Here is a 5,571-nt window from a genome sequence, read left to right on the forward strand (position 1 = left end):
GGGCTCCAGGGTGGCTCAGTCTGTTAAGTGTCCGACCTCAGCTCAGGTCATGATCTCACAGTTTGTGGGTTCGAGCCCCACATCAGGCTCTGTGCTGACAGCTAAGAGCCTGGAGCCTGCTTCGGATTCTGTCTCTGTCTCTCTCTGCCCCTCCCCGGCTCACACTCTGTCTCTCTCTTTCTCTTTCTCTCCCTCTCTCAAATATAAATAAACATTGAATTTTTTTTAAATAAAATGTATATTGAAGGAAGCTGGTCATTCATCCATGGAATTATTCACATTCCATATTTGGCTGATTATGTCATTATCATGTGGTTCATAATGCTCCTCTGTTCCCTGTGTTTCCTGGAAATTGGCAATAATGAGGTGGAGGGGCTTGATGAGATTCTGCTATTGTTATGATTTTGTGGGGGTGGGGGGCCAGAATACTTTGCAGGTGGTGCAGAGAACTGCCTAACACAGCTCATTAAGAGACACATAATGTCTGGCTGTCCCCTCTCAGTGATGTTACCGTGGATCAGCAAATTTGAGTAAAAAATGCTGTTGTAGTGTTTTATGTCTCTCTCTAGGACTCTGACCTGGGTCCGTGGGGGCTGGGCTGGTGGACAAATCTAATTCACAGAGCAGGCTGTGCTCAGTATCACCTTCCTCTGGGGCTGGGGAGACATTGTTCCCGGGCTGAGTGCAGGCCTGACCTTTCCGAGCTTCCCTTGGGTGGTAGAATTTCCCAGGAAGCTATTCAGGCAAATAAGTTTCCTGCTGGCCTGCCCACCAGCCTGCTAGACACTTCTGAATCTTTGAATGAAGTGAGGAAAGTCCAAAGAGATTTGTCAGGATGTGTGATATTAGATTTCTTTAGCAAGAATGCTTGTCACTTTGCCACTTTCCAAGGAAAATATTCCCACTGATTGTGTCTAAAAATGCAAAATGAAGTGAAGAATCAAGGCAATTTCACACGAAAATATTAAGCCGCAGAAACTTACTGAGCGATACAGGAGGGCTTTTCTTTCCCTTTATGGTCTTGAATTATACAACTTGCCCTTCAAACTGGATAATTTGATTATGTAGTCAGCTCCCTTGGGCAATTCAGCTTTGTCCCCTAGATTATTATGACCTCACTCCCCTCTATATGGGAAGATAATTGTGTCAGCTTCAGACTTTCTAAGCCTGTAGTAGAATTGGGATTATGGTAGGCTTTAAATAGAGAAAAATTGTTTTATCTAGATTGATGAAAATGGTAATTTAGTTTTTAATTCATTTGGCTCAGCTGCTAAGGAGAGTTTGGCTTTAGGAATTAAGCAACTCTATACACGTTTGGTCTTTTATATGATTCCGAGATCCCTCGCAAAGCACAAGGTAACTGGAAGCGAATGCATCTGCTCCGGCTTCATTTTCCTTCACAATGTCTTGTGTTTTGGGAAGTTTCGTTTTCTGTCCGTATCCGGGGGGCTTGTTCTGTGTCGGGTGATATGCCCACCTTCTCCTGGCTTGATTTGCACTCTCACGAAGGCTTCCTTTTCTCATAAAACACTTGTACTGTTCATAGACGGTATTAGGATGCTGGGAGAGTACAAAGTATTTCACATGTTTTTCCACATCTTTCAATAAAGTGGGCTTCTCAAATTTATTTGTTCTGTCTCAGGCCTTCTTTTTCTCCAGTACTGAAAGCCGAGCGAGACACACTCCCTGGGGGGGAACCTTTATTTTATACATCATTGTTTCCCCAATTCTGTGCACAATGCCTGGCCCAGGGCAGGTGTCCTGTGAATATTTAGTGAATGAGTTAATGAGTGAAAATAAACTGTGGCCCTCTTTCCAACCCCAAAGTCCCCAAATAAGGCACCCTTGTTTATACTGGTTTTATGAAACTCTGAATACTGATTATAGCTCCCTGCTCTTGCCTAGAGAGATTCGGAGATTGATTTTTCTTCGGTAAATGCTCAGCTAAATTCAAATCGCCAACTCCAATTTATAGGTAATATTAGAATCAGAACACTTTGGCCAAGGGCTATGGCTATGAAAAACTTCTGAGACTGAAGTCCAAAGCAACGGCATTGTATTCATTTCCTGTGGCTGCTATAAAAAATCACCACAACTGGGTGGCTTAAAACAACAGAAATGTATTCTCTCCCAGTTCTGGAGGCCAGAAGTCAGAAATCCCTCCACTGGGGGCCCCCTGCAGAGGCTGTGGGGAGAGTCTGTTCCTGGTGTCTCCTGGCTCCTGGTAGTAGCCAGCACAGCTCAACGGCTGTCCTGGAATATTTAGTAATTCTATTCCGAAGGTGGGGGGGCAGAAAAGTCTCGAGCTAGAAATACGCCATCAAAAATTGCTCTTGGCGGCAGAAACTGTAATTGTCCGCTAAGGGCCAAGTGTCCACTTCCTCTTTGTTGTGTTCACCCCTCTCTCTGAGCTTCAGCAGGTACAGGCTGTGGTGCCCAGGTAGAGGTGAGGGTGGAGATGACAGTGCCCAAGGGTAGAGACGACAGTGCCCAGATATCGTCTCTTTTGCGGCAGGTAAAGGTATGTGACTGAGCTCTCACTACCGAGGTGTGAGTCAAGTGATGTGGGCAACTTCCACACCACTTCCTTAATGAGAAAGAGCTTGCCTTCCACTTCCCCCTTCCTTTCCTTTGGGAAGGGATGCACAGGCGATGGTGAGCCAGTCCGAAACATGGCAGAGCGATGAGAAAGATGGCCGCCGTTCCACCCTGTTCTGCCCACTTACCTCTGGAATCATAGGAAAGGGGAACTAGCTGTATTCTGGGTTCTCTTTGTTCCAGCAGCTTTGCTTGTACAGGAACTAATACACAGACAAGATTAGGGAAGAAGTTCATTTCTTGTTTTCAACTACTGCCGTTTGTCTATTTGGCAAGACGTTGGAGGACAGATTAATACTGCTTTGCATTGCAGATAATTTTTAAAAAACAGTTCTCGGGACACCTGGGAGGCTCAGTCGGTTAAGCGTCCGACTTCGGCTCAGGTCATGATCTCATGGTTCGTGGGTTCGAGCCCCGTGTTGGGCTCTGTGCTGACAGCCAGCTCAGAGCCAGCAGCCTGTTTCGAATTCTGTGTCTCCCTCTCTCTCTGACCCTCCCCTGCTCACGTTGTCTCTCTCTCTCTCTCTCAGAAAAAAACAAAACAAAACAAAACAAAACAAAAAACAAAACAGTTCTCCTACATACCCTGAAGGAGAACAGTTATTTCAAGCTGTGTCTGTGTAAGCTGATTATTTTCAACTCTACTACACGGGGATCACTCGGTGCCTGCCTAGAAAGTTCTGTTTTTCTCTGAGTTGCTAGAGTGAACTTTTAATTAGTTAGCATAAATGCGCCAGCACTCTGTGTCTGCCCTGCAACAGCCCGCAGGAAATTACTTACCAGCCTTCATCAGAAACACCAAATGAATGTCTCCTAAGTGTGTTTAAATTCATAAAAATAACCTCTGGGACCCCAGCTGAAGAGAATCTCTCCTAAACACTGTGGAAAACAAGTCACTTTTTCTTCTTTTATACAATAAAAAGATTAAAAACTTTTTTTTTAAAGTTTATTTATTTATCTGGAAAGAAAGAGAGCATGGGCAGAGAGAGAGAGAGAGAATCCTAAGGAGGTTCTGCACCATCAGCACAGAGCCCAACATGGGTCTGGAACCCAAGAACTGTGAGATCATGACCTCAGCCGAAGTTGATGGCTTAACTGACTGAGCCACCCAGGCGCCCCAGGGAGAGAGAATCTTAAGCAGTCTCCATGCTCAGCATGGAGCCCGACCTGGGACTCGATCCCACGACCCTGAGATCATGACCTGAGCCGAAAGCAAGAGTCTAACTCTCAACCAACTGAGCCACCCAGGTGCCCCTTTATAGTGCCTTTTCTATGAATATATGCATATTTACTAAAAGCAGACTACACTGTATACAGTTTCATAATTTCTTCCTTAAGGGAAAAACAAACAAACAAACAAAACCCCAACCAACCATCCAACCAACCAAACGGACAAACAAAAAAACCCCACAACCAAGTATTTTAGTAAACATCTCAATTTGACTGAGTTAGGTGGCTACCTTAGTTGAGAAGCCAGGCTGGGCTGTCACAGGGGGGAAGGTGGATCCCTTACGGGGTGAATCTGGATCTAACACGCAACTCCACACATTCGTCCGTGGTATGAGGTAGGGACGAAGGAAGGGCATTGACCTGTCTAGAGCCAAAAGAAACTTTGCTCGGGATTCACAAGCATGAGAATTCTCCTTTCTGACTCTATTCAACTCGGATTTGCAGGCTATTTATTTTTTCTTTCTCTTTGATTGTGGTGATGAAAGACTTACTTGCCTAGTCCATTCAAACTAAGAATCCAATATTGTTCCTGTGCTTCTTACAGCTTTTCCTTTTGAAAAAGCAAGAGGTCCAGGATAAGCTGGTGTTCTGAGTGTTTCCAATGCCGAGGGCACCGCTTAAGCACATCACACGGTAATGCTTCAACCGCATAAAACCTTATGCGGTAAATAGTGCGAGTCCCTTAGCCCAATTTTTCCCATTAGAAAATGGAGGCACAGAGAGATTAAAGAACTTTTCCAAGTTATTAGAGCTAGTAAGTGTTGGAGCTGACATTTCAACCTAGTTTGTTAAGCAGTGAGCTTACTGTTTCCGAAAGTGAGACGGATTTACTTTCGCATCTTATTCTTGAAATACCCCAACTCTATTAAATCTATGATACATGGATTGTAAAACCTATCATTATTTCATATTCCAATAACAAAGAAAAGTGCTGCTGAGTGTATCTGTAAGATGCATCTCAATTTCTGAGAACTTAATAACGTGAAGGGGCTCCTGGCTGGCTCAATTGGTTGAGCATCTGACTTTGGCTCAGGTCACTTGGTTCATGAGTTCGAGCCCTGAGGGGCTCTGTGCTGACAGCTCAGAGCCTGGAGCCTGCTTCGGATTCTGTGTCTTCCTCTCTCTCTCTCTCTCATTCCCTCCCCGACTTGTGCGTTCCCTCTCTCTCTCAAAAATAAATAAACATTTTTAGAAAATAACGTGAGAAGTAGGTAAGTCTCAGAATCAATGAAATATGATAAAATTGCAGAACTATTTCTGATAGACATAAGTGGCTAATGATGTGTAACCCACTGCATGGGCTGTGCTGACAATGTGAGTTCTCAGCGGATCGGGTATATTCTCGGGGTGAGCTGTAGCAGGCGGGGCCATACACAGTTTTCAACTCCATTGCAGAAATAGTGGTTGTGTGGCTGGATTTGCTCCTGCAGTTGGATAAGTCATTATTATTCCTGCCGAAGGTCCCAGAAGCCTGGACCAAGCTGCCTACAGCTACTTGAAAATAATAGAAAAAGGGAAATAGGAGAATAATGGATGAGGTGTGTGCAGCACTTTGTATCTGTGATTCTGAATGTGGGACATATACAACCAGCAGTTTCTTCCCTGTGATGATGTATTGAACAACTACAGTGGCAACATTTTGTAATTTCTAGGAAATATCAGCCGAAAAATTATAACTGAAGAAGGAAATTAAATCAGTCCGGCAGAATTATTCCGGGAGTGTAGACAAGAACCGCAGAGGAG

The sequence above is a fragment of the Hyaena hyaena genome, unplaced genomic scaffold (genome assembly GCF_003009895.1).
Source record: "Hyaena hyaena isolate Hyena2069 unplaced genomic scaffold, ASM300989v1 scaffold_72, whole genome shotgun sequence".
Taxonomy (NCBI): Eukaryota; Metazoa; Chordata; class Mammalia; order Carnivora; family Hyaenidae; genus Hyaena; species Hyaena hyaena.